Source organism: Aphelocoma coerulescens, chromosome 2 (assembly GCF_041296385.1).
Source record: "Aphelocoma coerulescens isolate FSJ_1873_10779 chromosome 2, UR_Acoe_1.0, whole genome shotgun sequence".
NCBI lineage: Eukaryota > Metazoa > Chordata > Aves > Passeriformes > Corvidae > Aphelocoma > Aphelocoma coerulescens.
The window spans coordinates 138,452,959-138,468,734 of NC_091015.1; the positions used below are offsets into that span (position 1 = coordinate 138,452,959).

At 40.8% G+C, this 15,776-nt stretch overlaps 1 protein-coding gene across 1 annotated transcript in view; it reads right to left on the bottom strand.

The window, feature by feature from the left end:
• The window catches only part of TPD52 (tumor protein D52), a 127,541-nt gene that overhangs the window by 49,355 nt on the left and 62,410 nt on the right, over positions 1 to 15,776 (bottom strand). The window lies entirely within an intron of this gene.

The window sequence follows — 15,776 nt, forward strand, 5'->3', positions numbered from 1 at the left end:
GCGCTGTTGACAGACACCGGCACAAAGGCGGTGAATAGAGTCCCCCTCAGTTCTCACACAGAGCGAAGAATGAGTCAGTGTACTGCCGCTTTAGTGCTCTGTTTGTACAGTGTATACAGCTTTTGTCCCCCGCCACTGTTCCACGCTCAATGGGGGCTAAAGAGCCGAGGAAGTGAAGGCGGAAGAATGGCTCCGCGCTCACCCCGGCAGCCAGCGGTGGCTCGCCCTGCGCTGCATGGCTGCAGCAGGAAGCCTGGAGATGCCGGTCACGCGGCTCCCGCCCCACCGCTGCCAGCGCTCACCGGGCTCCTGACCTCGGGAGAGGCCTGCGTGAGATGGCGCTGCTCTGGAGACAGCCTGGTACTTTTAGCTAAGGTATTTTATCTCCTTCATAAACACAGTAACGTGCCCTCCCGCCCCTCCCTCCCACCATCACCCAATTCAAGGCTGCCACTTCGACCAAGACGAAAAACTGAGCATGGGATTTGGAATTACAGAAGCCCTATGTCCCTTCAAAAGGTAAATCAAAGACAGTAACAACGGAGTTGTAATTTTAAATCCCCACCGCAAAGGCTTAACGGAACTGAGAAGAATAACAAGACACCACAGCTGTACGTCTGTATTTCACAAACATTTAGATTGTGCAAATAATGGGTATGGGAAACTTTAACACATCCATGATATTGCACATGCACCTCTATTATTAGCTATCTATCAGCAGAAAAAAAAAAACACTTCATGTAGATTATTGCTACTCTTCAAATAATGATTTTTGTCAACTTTCCCTTTATGGAAACGGCACTTCTATTATTTACATTACCATCCTTGGGAGCATGTTTAAGACACCAAAGTAGCCCTCTAGCACAACATCAGAAGCGTTACCTTCATCTGCTTCCTATCACAGAATCATCGAATGGCCTGGGTTGGAAGAGACCTTAAAGATTACCTCGTTCCAAACCCCCTGCAGTGAGCAGGGACACCATTCACTATACAATATGCAAAATATGCAGACTTTTTTCTAAGGACTGAAATTTTTTGCTTGCAAGGAGTATTATGATTTTTGAACGGTTAGCATGAAGCTAATAAGAGAACTAGCAATTGCTCTTTAACTCACGCAGACCATACTACAGATAAAGTCATACATAATGAAGTCAAAGAGAAAGAAATGTTTAGTATGTTTTAAGACTGTGAATTAGTTAAAAAAAAAAAAAGAACAAAAAAAGGGGGAGAAGAAAATTGTATTCTAAAATAAACAAATCCCCAGATTTCCATGAATGGAACACAAATATTGTTCATTTTATCACTAATAGCAAAGATAGTAACAGCATGCTCTCTACTGCTCCTTCAATTTTAGTTTTTAAGCTAAAAATACTAGAATGTTACTATGTTAAGCAGCTACAGAAGAAAGCTCCAGAATACTAAAAAAATGATGTGTTTAATGCCAGGAAAAAGAATTGAACCCACAAATTGAATGTTTCCGTATGTGTGAGCTAGTCAGAAAGATTTTGGAAGTCTTAAAGTTATGACTTCTATTCTTGGCAAACAAGCTGAGAGCAAGTAACCTTAAAGACTTGTGAAGACTTTATCCTCAGATACTTTATTTTAAAACAGCACAAGAATTTCTAGTATTTGTATCTACATAGAGCCTTATTTAAATAAGGCAGGCCTGCCTGCTCTGCACACTAGATACAAGACATATGACTGCACCTGAGTAACTGGCACTGACTATGTAAAAGTACAGATGCCAAAGTATGCCTGCAATCTTATCAAGGATCTGATCAATGATGTTCCTGAACAGTTTTTAATTCACTTTAAAGGAGGAAAATCCTCACCTTTCAACTAATATTAGGGTTATTAAATACCTTGCCACAGGAATACTCATAGATCTAAAGGCTGATTAACAAAGCTAGAGGAAGAACTAACATCTAGCGTGATTATTTTTTCTTATAGTGAATGGAAAATTCTCAGAGAAAGACCTTTCAAATTTGATCTATGATGCGAAGAAAATGGAGGCAAACTCTACCAATTCTAAATGGGAAGGGATGAGGAGCAGACCAAGAGCTTATGGGTCAGGACAGCAGGGACAAGTGACATTATAGTGGTGGCCTACTACAGGTCACCTGACCAGGAAGACCAAGCAGATGCAACGTTCACAATCCCTGACCCTCAAGAGGGGACTTCAACCACCCCAATACCTGTTGGAGAGAGAGCACAGCAGGGGAAGTAATCCAGGAGGCTCCTGCAATGCGTTGATGGTAATGTCTGTCTTCAGTGATAGGGGAGCCAAGGAGGAGCGGTCATAGAATCATAGAATGGGTTGGGTTGGAAGCAACCTTAAAGATCAACTAGTTCCAACCCCCTGCCGTAGGCAGGGACACCTTCAACTAGACCAGGTTGCTCAGAGGCCCATCCAATCTGGCCTTGAATGCTTCCAGGCATGGAGCATCCACAACTTTCCTGGGCAACCTCAGTTGTGCCTTACCACCTCAGTGCATCACCACCCTCACAATACAGAATTTTTTCCTGGTATCTAATCTAAATCTACTCTCTTTCAATTTGAACACATTCCCCATTGTCCTGTCACTACATGCTCTTGAAAATAGTCTTGCCCCATCTTTCCTGTAAGTTCCCTTCAAGTACTGGAAGACTGCATTTAGGTCACCCTGAAGCCTTCTCTTTTCCAGGCTGAACAATCCCAATTGTTCCCCAGGTGCTGTGCCAGTCCTTGTTATCGGCAGCAAGGAGGGGCTTGTGGGAAATGTGAAGCTCAAGGACAGCCAGAGCTGCAGTGACCACGAAACAGTGGAGTTCAAGATCCTTAGGGCAGTGGGAAGGGCACACAGCAAGCTCATTACCCTGGACTTCAGGAGAGCACACTTTGGCCCATTCCGAGATCTGCTTGGAAAGGACCATGGGATAAAGCCCTAAGAAGGACCATGGAGAAGTGAAGCCCAAGAAAGCTGGTTAATACTCAAGGATCACTCAGATGAATTTAGGCAAAAACACCAGAAGGCCTAAGTGGATGACCAAGGAGCTCCTGGACAAACTCAAACACAAAAAGGAAGCTTAAAGATGGTGAAAGCAGTAGGACTGATGCACCATCAGCAAGTTTTCCAATGACACCATGCTGAGCAGTGCAGTTGACACACTGGGGGGAAGGGATGCCATCCACGGGGACCTCGACAGGCTTAAGAGATAAGCCCATGTGAACATGCCAACAAGGACAAGTGCAAAGTCCTGCACATGGGTCAGGGAAATTCCAAGCACAAGTACAGGCTGGGCAGAAAAGGGATTCAGAGCAGCCCTGAGGAGGGAGTATTGGTTGACAAGACACTCAACATGATCCAGCAATGTGCACTTGCAGCCCAGAAAGCCAACTGTGCTCTGGGCTGCATTAAAAACAGTGTGACCAGGAGGTCAAGGGAGCTGATTCTGCCCTCCTACTCTGTCCTCCTGAGACTCCCATGTGGAGTACTGCATGCAGCTCTTGGGCCCAAAACATAAGAAGGACGTGGACCTGTTGGACTGAGACCAGAGGAAGGTCATAGAAATAATCACAGGATAGTGAGATACTGGACCAGGTTGCCCAGAAAAGCTGTGCATGCCCCATCCCTGGAGGTATGCCCCATCTCATCAAGGCCCAGCTGGATGGGGCTCTGAGCAACCTGGTCTAGGGAAAAGATGTCCCTGCCCATGGTGGGTGCATTGAAACTACATGATCTTTAATGATCCTTCCAACACAAACCATTCTATGATTATACAATAAATCACCTCAAACCTCCTTTCTTCATTTTATTTGTTTAAGCTTAAATCACTGCTGATCAAGTTAGCCTATTAGTCTACTCTTGCCATACATTATTCCTTCCCACTCGCTTACTATAGTTTAATTTTAGCTAAGTGCAGCACTGGTGTATACTCCAGGCCCAAGCTTAGCATTCCCTTAATACGTCTTGCAGAAGCAGACAAGTATTTCACAAAGCTCCACATTACAGCAATGCGTGATTCAAGTCAAAGTCCCAGTGGAGGATATTGTATTTGCTGCCACGCATCACTGCTGCTTTGCATCCCCTCCCAGGCTGGCAGCAGCAGCAGCTCTGCCTCCTGCCAAGCAGAGGATCACAGCTTGTTTACTGAGCTGTGTCTGGAGGAAGCGGAGTGCGTTTCAGTCTCATCTCCAGCAGCCCTGTCAAGCCAGCTGCCAAGAACAGTCTTGAAAGGCTTCAGGGGGAACAAAATCTAGTACTTAGGTGGTAAAAGACTGGTCTGGCACCAGGGACCCAAAGATGAGCAAGGTGGTGCAGGCACTACTCTGAAACATAATCTGAAAGATCAAAACACTTTTAGATGACTTCAAACGTATAAAGTCACTGGAAAAGACGTAACTGAACTCCTCAAGTGGAAGGACAGATTAGTAATCAACTTATAATTACCACTGAGATTAGGATCTCTATGTGAATACTTGAAGTTAATGAGTACAAATTGCAGATAAATTACACTCGTATGCTACCTACGTTTCTTTATGATGTATGGAAAAGACCTGAAAGCTCTGACAGGGATTTCATGTTGTAGATCATAATTTTAAAAAAATTTTAGTATTTAAAATAACACTCATTACTTCCAGAAGATTTCAGACAGGTTAAACATGCATGCTGAGCACTTCCATAAAGAAATGCTTTACATAGTTTTATAGGAATTAGGAAAATCATTCAGTACTACCTCACTGCCTTTGCAAGGCCTGCTAACTACTCTGAAAATAAAGAACAAGAGGTTTCAGAGGACATGTACGCAATCCTTCATTTCTTCTAATAAGATCATTAATCAAAGAAAAATTGCTTAAGCCTTTTTCCTCTTACCCTACTAATGAAAAGTTAGAAAACACTAATAAATGATGGGCATTTTTTGTTGTACCCAATGGTTATTTCTCTGCCTTTAGAGTCGTATCTCAATTTCTCTGTTAAGTGGGTACATGCTCTCACAGTGTGACCACATTATGTTCCCTTTTCCATGAGATCAGAGTCTGCCAAGTCTCAAAGCAGATTATTCAAAATACAGCTTCAGTATTTTTCAGAACAATCCCTTCAGTATTTAAAGAAGTGGGGGACTGTTGTTATTTCTCACCCAAGTTGGGTGGCTGGATTTTAAGTTTTTTGTAAAATGCTAAGACAGGAAAACAGAAAATTTGCCTTTCTTGACAGCTATCACAGAAGGAAAAAGACCTTTGGTTTTGTATTAAAAAATGCTCCATGATTGGTTCTCATCATACTTCACATTTCAGTGTCCATAAATCATGGCTACGTTCAGCAAGTTCACAAAGCAAAAGACATCTGCATCCCTGCTTGGCTGCTATCGTGCCTAAAATGCTGACAGAGCCATGGCAGCAGTGACCACACACAGACTCCAAAATCTATTAAGGCAAGTTTTAACAGCTACTGAATACTCTTAGAACACTTTCCCAACCCCCCTTTTTCCTTTTAAAATGTATGGGTCTTTACTTACACTGCAGTTCTTCCAGCACAACAGCAATACCTGCCTAGAATTTTAAATTCTTTCTTGAACATTCTATCTATCTGTCTTTATGAAAAATCAGGCAAGCAAATACAACAGCAGGGACAGTGTTATCAGATGCTCCTTACTCAGTAAGGGCATATACATACAACCTAAGTGTTTCTTTAGTACTATTGCCTCTGCTTCTTGCTGCAAAACATTGGATACAAAAATTATACTCATTTGCTATTTCTGTCCTAGCTCCACACAAGTGTACCTGAAAAGAGAGGCAGCAAGAACTGTCAGTTTTGTTAGCACATTAGTGAGCAGAATAGGAGAATAAATTAGTCTTAAATAACACACATGTAATAAAATGTTATTTATTTTTGCCTCTAAGCACCACACATTTTTTAATTCAGAATGGCTGTGCTGCCTAGTAGCAGCAAAGCAGCTGAATACCCTACACAGTTTGGCAACACAGTCTTACCTTGCTTTGTAGGTGGCAACACTTACCTTGCTTTGTAGGAATTTACCTGGTTTTGTGCCCTGGTTGGATAATGGCATCTAAACAGGCTGACAAGGAGTTACAGAAATCATCAGGGGAAGAAAAGCATCTGTCAGGGGTTTGGTGGGTAGGAGTAACAGAATTAATTTTATCAGTCTTTTGGGCCTATTCCAAGCTGCAGTCAACACCCACTCCTCCCCCTCGACCAGTGACTTCAAATAAAAACGCGTGACTAAATAAATCATCAATGGCCAGAGACAGCTTTTAAGTATCTCCAAGAACAGACTCCACAACCTCCCTGGGTAACCTGTGCCAGTGCTCAGTGTCACCCTCACAGTAAAAAGCTCTTTCCTGATGTTCAGAAGGAACTTCCTGTGTGTTAGTGTTCCACTGCCCCTGTCCTGTCACTGGGCACTGCTGGTAAGAGCCTGGCTCTGTACCCTTTGCCCCTCACTTGAGGAATTTCTAAACATTGATGAAATCCCTCTGAGCCTTCTCTTCTCCAGGCTGAACAGTCCCAGCTCTCTGAGCCTTTCCTCATTAGAGAGATGCTCCAGTCCCTTCAGCATCTTAGGGACCCTTCCCTGCACTGTCTCTTGAACTGCTGTGTCCAGCCCAAAACTGGACACAGCACTCCAGGTCTGGCCTCACCAGGGCTGAGTGGAGAAGGACTGCATCCTGCCACCTGCTTGCCTAATGCAGCTCAAGACACCATCGAGTTTCTTTGCCATAAAGGCTCACTGCTGCCTCACATTCAACTTGGGAGTGCACCAGGACCCCATAGGCCTTTTCTGGCAAGCTGCTTTGCATCCCAGTGCCCCCAGTGTGTACTGGTTCCTGGGGTTGCACCTTCCCAAGGGAAGGACTTTGCACTTCTCTTGCTGAACTTGATGAGGTTCCCATCACACCATTTTTCCTGCCTGCTGAGGTCACTCTGGATGGCAGCACAACCACTCTGTGTAACACCACCTCCAAGTTTCGCACTCAGTGCAAACTTGCTGAAGGTACATTCTTGTCCCATGACTGAGGTCATGAATGAAGATGTTAAACAGGACTGGACCCATTATTGACCACTGGGGCACATGGCTAGTTATTGGCCTCCAGCCTGAGTAATCTTCATATTATACAGCAGACTGAGAGGAATTATCAGTGAAATAATTCTGTAAATCTCCAGCTTCACTAATATCAACAATTTAATCATCTTTCTGATACTTAGTGTCTTGGTTCTTGTAGTTACAGTTACACAAGAAGATCAATTGCCATTAAAAAAAAAAGTTGGTTTAATTAAAAATTCCTAATCTGCCAAATCAAAAAAAAAAAAAAAATTATGTGAATCCAAAAACTAATTAACGCAGAAAGGCATAAACCAAAAATTAAGAACAACTTTAAAATCATTATTTGTGGGAGGCCTGACTCATGCCTTCTAAGAGCTCAAGGTTGATATATATTATCTGCAGTGTTTCCCTAGCTGTGTTAATTCCCTTCTCAGACTCACTTACTGAAACTATTCCAGCGGGGTGAATAATTACCACTCCATGGTTATATCATAGCATTAATTTTCCTGAGTAAGATCTATGTTATATGAAGACTTATAATTCACATTTGGTCCCAAACATCATTAATTCAGTTTCTCAACATAGAAACTAAATAGCTTCTGTCTTTGGGCAAGTCTACACCTCTCAGAGGATTGCCATGCAGAGCCCACGAGCTAGTTTAGGCCAAACCTGTCTCCCAAAATGAAATCAAAGGCCACATCAGCACAGCTCTGCAGCTCAACTCATTATGCTGACAAGAGGGTTTAGTGCACAGTTACACCCAATCTAATAAAAGCAGTTATACTACTACAATAACCTGGACTGTTTTTTCATCTAACCCTTACCTCTGTTACAGGTACAGGTCAAACTGACCAGACTTTAAGCCAGAAACATCTGCAACTTGCTCTGTGGTTTAGTCAAGTATAGTTCCCTGTACTCCTGAAAAGTACCACATGCTTGGGTAACTGGCATGAACCTACCTCATCCACTTCACCAAGAATCACTGATGAGTGAAACATGTTGGGGAATGCTTTAAGAGTTTTCAATAAAATCCATCATCTTCTGCATCTGGACCGGCTGAGGTTCTGTGAGTTTTGTCTAGCTATTGAGGAAATTAATTACACTTTGCTAGAGGTATTTCAGTGAAACTGTGTGCTAACAGCAAGGCTTTCTTAAAGGTGGGGGGGAAAATTCCTAATATGCTGCACACAGAGATTCAAGTCATTTATTCTCATCAATCTCAGAACAAAATACTAGAAACAATTTTAATTCTTCTGCCAAGTCATGAGTTTATAATTCTAGTTTCTGCAGTTCTTGACAGCTAGCACCTGGATTAAGGGAAAAGAGAGAGTTAACCTACTCATCTCCTACAGACAACACTCAAGCCTTCCAATGCAGAACTAAGTTTCCCAAGCCTTTTTTTTCCTATCGTGTATGTGTGCACGTCCACATATGAGAAAAAGTGTGGCTTAAAGAGTATTTACAGACTCTGACATTGCCAAAAAAGCTCCAGGCCACCTATGGTCTGCTTTGTTCTCCCAAGACATTTTACACACCATATTCCATCTCTCATTTATCACGATGCCCTGGGAAAATAGAACTGGCAAAACTTTTTTTATCAGTAAATGCTACTAGTTTGTGAGGGTTTTTTCTTCCAAAGGTCATCAGATCTCATAACTCACTGCTACTTTAAACTAATGACAGAAGCAAAAACTAAGAAGAAAAATTGATTAGCAGGTTCATGTGCACTGCTGCGGCCAGCCGTATTCCTAGGTCTATGTTGTATTTTCTGTACCAAATGCTGCCCAGGGTGCCTCATTAATATGGATTAGCTGTACTTTCAAAACCAACACCTGTCTCATGGTATCATTACATTAACTAAACTCTAAAGTACCTATCTGGGATGCAAAACTAATAGTGTAGTCCAAAAAAAATGTTTACAGACTTTGGGCTCCAGGAACTTTGGAAGCACTGTCTTGTGTATTACAGAACTGCACAAAGCCAACACCTCCACTTGTGGTTGAAAATAACCACTGAAGAATGATATGTAGTGGGCGGCAAAAACAGTCACAATTGTAAAGTAACCAAGCAAATAATAAGCTGTGTCCATAGGGGATAAAAATGCTGTAATTTCCAAAATGCATGCTGCTATAAATAAGTTAGAGGCTATTTGCTGCAGCACGCAGACCAAGTTTGCAATCACACAGCTATTCTCCGTGCCTGTTTTAAAAAAAGCAAGCTGAAATTGTTTGACAGCAGACAGAGTGGCACCACGTGCATTGTTTGGGCTCGGAGCGATGGTGAATTGCGCTATATGGAAGCTTTGTAGAAAAGGCTGCTCCTGCCACCTCCTTGAATTTAGTCCTCTTCAATATAAATAATAAGGCTTCCTTTTTAAGTTGCAATGTTGGTATGTGGAAACGGGACAACATCATCAGTCCTGCTTACCATTTCTCCCTGGTATTTGGGCAGAGTTGGAGACCAAAGGCTGACCAGAGTGCCAAAACCCAAGTTTGCTGATGACTAGTGAAAACCACCTTGGTCCATGGAGAATTTCAACAGGACATTCTCATAATTTTAATCACAGAAAGAGACTGGTTTTCACAATGTGGAGACCAGCTGTCTGGTTATGTTTTCCATAAAAGATACAAACTGGAAGATATTCAGGAAAGTGCATGTGCACACTTCATTTTATACTTCAGCAAATTTGAGCAGGGCATAAGTATTTAACTATTCAAAAATTATAATACAGTCTAAGTTCGTCTTTCAAAATGCAGAGGAATTTTGCCCAACAATAAGATGCTGATAGGTAGGACAGCTTGGAAGAAGGAGCAGAAAAGTACAGACTGCTTTGATTTCAGATAGCCATTAGTGTTACAAATATCAGCAACATGGCACTGATAGACATAAACCATTTGACATTATAGGCATAAAGGAAATCTCTGTCATACAGACTTACAAATTCTCCCAAGCTGCTTATGTCACTACTTTTTATTTTTGATAGGCAAGAAATACTTTCCAAACAAATGAAAAAACTAAATAACCAAAAAAAAAAATCTTGGCTGATTACAAAAGAATAAAGATAACTTTGTGGGAAAGACCAGGTAAGTGGTCATGTTGACTAAATAAGATTATATTACCAGGTATTTTAGTAAGTTTTCTAATTTCTGCTTTAATTATGCATAAATGAGCAAAATTATTTTGAAAACTTTCCAAAAATGTCAGTAGAAGAAACATATCATATACTGCTGCAATACAGCCACCTCTAAAACATGGTAACTGCTTAAAAACACACAACAGAACTGCAAATTCTAACAGTTCAGTAGTAAAATATTGGTAAAAAGCTGAGCAATAATATGCAAGATGAAACAGTAACATGTAAAATGCAGAATAGATATAACAATATAAAACTGTAATTAGAAATGTAACTATATTTCTATTGGAAATAATATATTAATAATCAGTATTGAAAAATAGAACAGAGAGAGTGAGCCTGGACAGGGTATAAATAGTTACCAATGGAGCACAAGAAGGAGGCAATGGCAGCAGAAGATGACAGAAGGAGGGAAGATAACGCATTTTCTGCAAGAGACAGGACAAAATTTTCACAGTAGCTGTGAGGGAGTGGAGCCTGGAGCCATGTAGGCATGCCTAGGTTGTTATTCTACACTACCCCACGTCACTGCCAGGAGGTGGAGGTAAAGGATTCTTGCTTCCAGGAAGAAGGGCATGGCTTCAGTCGAGAAAAATCATAGCAGGAGGGGAAAATACTGTCATTGGAGTCCTCAGTAGCATCTTTGCATGTAAATCACCCTCTTTTGTACATTTTTGGTATTAATAGTGTTGCTGTTACTGTTGGCTTTCTTATCTCATTGCTGTTTCCAGTAAATTGTTCTTATCTCAACCTTTAACTTTCACCTTTTTCTCAACTCTATCCGTGGAGCAGGAAGTGGCAAGGGAGGAAGGCAGGGGGAGCAAGCAAGTGGCATCTGGTTTGGGAGAGTCTTGGGGCAAGGGGGCACTAAATTGGGGAGTGCTGTTCCTAAACCACGACAGAGTGCTTACACATTTTCTCAATCTTCTTATAGGAGGTTTTTTACAGTGTGCATACTACTAGACAAACCTGTAAGAAAAAGACTGATCTGTTCTGAATGAAAACTGCAAGAGAAGGGAAGCAGGGAAAGGAAGTAACCACTGATTTAATGCCAATAAGCAAACAGCAACAATTTGAACACATAAATACAGTGAGAAAATTCTGTCAACTGTGTTCATTCCCCTCACTTACCAAAATTGGGAGTTAAAAAAATGTTCCTCAGTGGACCTGCTTTTCTAAGCAAGACAACTTCACAGAAACCAAAAGCAGTTTTACACACCAATCCAGCATCCTGTGCATTTTATCAGTAACTTCAACATGCATAAATAATTTTCAAAAAATCACTAAGTTTCTATAGGTTGCCAGTCTCTTCCATATGACCTGTTTTTTCTGCATCTGCATAAATTTGAAAACGGTACTTGCAAAAGCATCATTTATTGTATCCCTTGTACTGCTGGTTAGCAATTTCCTTCTTTCCTGTTGAGAATTACATATTACAGATAAGTGCTATTTTGCTGGCAACAGACAGCAAAAAGGAAGTAGACCACTGTAAAAACAAACATGCACAACTAAACTCAGCATTACTGCAGCAAGACATTTTCTTTATATATCACATTAATTGCCCTTTTTTTTTTTTTTTTTTAGCAGTAATAGTTCCATCAACATTCAAAGCTTGAAAGCTGAAGGATGTGCCAGGCTGGCAGACCAGCACCACTCCAGTCAGGAGCAGTACAGCACAGGGAAGAATACGTACTCTAAGGCGTAAATATTGTTAAACATGAATTTGATAGCTGTGATTCTCCCAGCAAAGAAAGAGCAAAGGCCTTGGGAATGGGAGCTGGATGCTGAATCTCTCAATCAGTACAGTTGTTTGGTCATGATGCATTTTAAAGGAAAGAGTTAGGAAGTTATGATTCCAACATTTCTCTCTAAACCTTTTCATAGTAATATTGCACCATTACATACAAAACAGTCAGGGAAAGGAGGGTTCAGCAAGCAAAGAGTGAAGCAGACACTGACACGTCCCCTTGTACAAGGGTCTCTGCTGCACCGAGAGCAGGGTGCTTTGTGTGAGGCAGCTTGTTCTGGTTGAGATGCACTCATTTGAAAAGCATATGCACACAGCATCAAAACAGAATAGGTAACTCCAAACTTACCCTCCAGCTTAACACATGGTGACTGTTTAATACACAAACTGGAACTGAACCAAACAGTCTTATTGAAATCCTTTCCCAGGAAGAGCACCTCTCTTCATGCACCTCTTTTTCTTTTTTTAGAAAATTGATTTTTTTAATCTTACAAGATCTTTTAAACAGCTTCCCCTATTACTTTTGACTGTCTTAATAAAATAAATGTGCTAGAAAACAACCAGCCTTATTCATGTTACCTAATCTAAGAAACCAAATTATTTTAAATTGGATTCCATCCTGGCCTTATCTATAAAATATTTTAAAAATAGAACAAGAAGAGAAGAATTTAAAATGTTTCCCAAATAAAATTCACCCTGGCAGTCATTCAAACAGAGTAAATATTTTGATACAATTTTCAGAAACAGCATTAGGTAATGTTTTATGGTGCTCATTAAGCTGTCAGGTTCTAAATCACAACCGGCATCAAATGATTTCTTCCCTTCTCTATTATTTAAGTTTGGCAAATATGCACTGTATAAAAGGTGTCAAGTAAAATTGCCACAGGATATACTGGAAATCCCTGCACCAGCTGCATACTCAAGCATAAAGGAAGTGTCTTTCTGATCCTACAGCCTGATAATACTGGAGTTGCTGGAGGGTTACAGCAATCTTTGAAAATAAAGCTTCGTTACGCTGGCATGGAGAGGTGCAGTTTAATCCTCTTTGGAAGCTGGTCCTGCAATCCTACATTGTAGAAAATTGCTGAAAGCCATTGTGCTTTTGATGGGAATTGGTCATTAACAGTACAGGTGCAGACCATGCAAGAGGCAGTGTCAGCACAACCCCTTCCAATATTTTCTGCTTCTCAGGAATTCCATCTGATAATGACAGAAGCAGGTTTTAACAGCACTTTTTTTGCCATGGATTAAGTTGTTGCTTATTTGGAGATATAGGATAGACACTTTCTTCTTTAAGACTTCAATTCCTCTGCGTGTTAAAAGAGAGAAAAAAATATACCACTTTCTTCCCATTGCTGAAAAGGAATCTTACTTTACTACAGACCCTTTCTCATTTGTATAAACTTTGGATATTTAACAGAATTGCTGTGCTGTTGGCATGAAACGCAAATTTAATGAAGCATTTAAGTCAAAGGGTATCAAGAAACGCGTTTACTAATTGTAGTATATTTTTAATAAGTACAGCATATATTACATGAGATCTCGAAATCATAAGGGTAGTAAATACTTCCGACACAGTAAATAAACCCCAAATAACAAAATTATAGTGATATTTATAATCAAATACATCCTTGCCTGACACCAGTGAGATTTTACCAACAATATGTTTGATCTCCAACTATGCCAATGCATTCTTCCAATCTCAACACCATCAATGCTGATAAAAAAATGTATTTTCTGAAATTCTATGAGATTTCCAAACTAAAGGAAAACAATCAAGGAAAACCAAACAAAAATAGCTAGCAGGTTCTCCAAATGTTTATTCAATTCACATTTTCCATTACTGTTCTAAGGTTTCTTTTACTTAAAGTTTGTGGTGTTTTGTTTGGGGTTTTGGTTTGGAGGTTTTGGGTTTTAAAGCTGAAATTTCTTTTAGTAGAACTGAGGGGAAAGAACATATTTATTTAGCTACTTCAAATTTTACAAGTGAGGGACACTTTTTTTCCCCAGTTGCTTTTTTACCTGACAGTCTTTAGGGTGAAATCCTTTCTTATGGCCACATGGTGGTAGCACTACAGGGTCTTTCACTTGGACGGTCCAAGAAATCAGAAGTGTCAGTAATACGACTGAGCAGTTTAAGAGAACAAGTTTTACAGACAAGAATCTCGTTTCTTGTATTTTACAAACAAGAACCTTTCATTTCGTTTCAAGTAAACTGTAGCATTTTCAACAAGCACAGGACATCATATAAGAAAAAGAAAACTGTATTTCAATATCATGAAAATAGTTGAGTTCTGGTTAGGAATAAGCCAAATGACCAAGGGAATGTCAAAAACACATGTCCTCAGGAGATACCTCATTACATAAATGGCAAAAGTTTGCTTGCAACTGCAATTTTCTGTAAATTCAGGTAAATTTTAGAAATTCCAATTCAAATTTTCCAATTTCCAATTGGAAAAAGTTGGCACAAATTATTTAAATTATTTGCTTTCTTATTTAATTATTTTTATTTAGAGGACTAGGTCCATATAGCATTTAAACACTTAAACAGTCTGAGACAAATTCAGGTTTCTGGCCTGAACTGCGGAGAAAATGGATTTGAATCAGTCACCTACATCTCAAATGAATGCTTTAAGTCAACTAAATATAGACTAGCAACAGTACCATTTCCACTGCCACAACATCCTCATGCTGTAAATGCTGTCTCTATTATTTTGGGAACTACCATCTTTAGTCCCCAATTTAATTTCATTAAAAATACCCAGGATATTAAATTCCATCTCTCCACTCCCACTCAAAAGCAGTGAGAAGGAAGTATAAACAAGTTTTATAGGGATCTGCTTGTATTTATTATTATAAAAGGCAGCCAAAAATGTAACTGGCTGAGATCTTCTAAGCCCCAGGCATCTGCTCCCAGTGTTCAACTGGTCAGTGGACAACTGACTCTAAAGCACCTGCTCCAGCAAGAGTTTTCCTGGGCCTCATCTTCCCCTGTACCTCTGCAACGTGAACCACAAGGAAAGATGTAAGTCATTAAGGGTAAGATGAGAGCAGGGAAGGAGTAGACAGATGCCTGCTTGCCTGTGAGCTTTTTAAGGAAGACATCTTTCATTCCTTTCCCCCAGTTTGTCTTGCCATCCCAGTATTCCAGAGCACCATGACAAAGTAAGATAATAACACCACACAAGCAAACAGTGAGTGGAGGGTTCAGCATCCACAAGGTGAGTGAATTGCAGTTAGGGATTTGAAGATAAACACAAAATTGCCCACTCCCCAAACCTGGAAGAATCATGCAAGCAAACATGGGACAAGGTAAAGAGGCTGAACTGGAAGCAAAAAAGGGACATGAGTGAGTGGAGCCTTGCTATGAACCATGCAAGGAGGCAGTTCCGAGCCGTGGGCCAAAATTGGAGAGGACACCAAAAGAGACACGGTGGATGTCTGCTATGGGCAGTGTGATCAGAAAGAGGGAGTGGATGAAGCTTCATTCAAACAACCAGAAGCCACCTCACGATTGCAGGCCTTGATTGTCACCAGGCACTTCAAATATCCTGATGTGTGCTCAAGGAGGAGCAAATGTGGAGGGGAGTGAGCAGTCAGAGCGAGTACCCTGGTGACATCTTCTTACCAGAGGTACCAGACAAACCAAGTAGGACAGGTTTTCTGTTGGACATGTTACACACAGGCAGACAAGTACTGCTGAGGAATGTGATAGCTGATGTCTGTCTCAGCTGCAGAGACCACCAATGAGAGCTACATGCTGAAGGAAAGTGAGAAAGGAAAGTGGCAGAAGAGAAATCTGGGTTTCAGGACAGTAGACTTCGGGTTATTCAGGGTAGAGAAGCTGTCCTG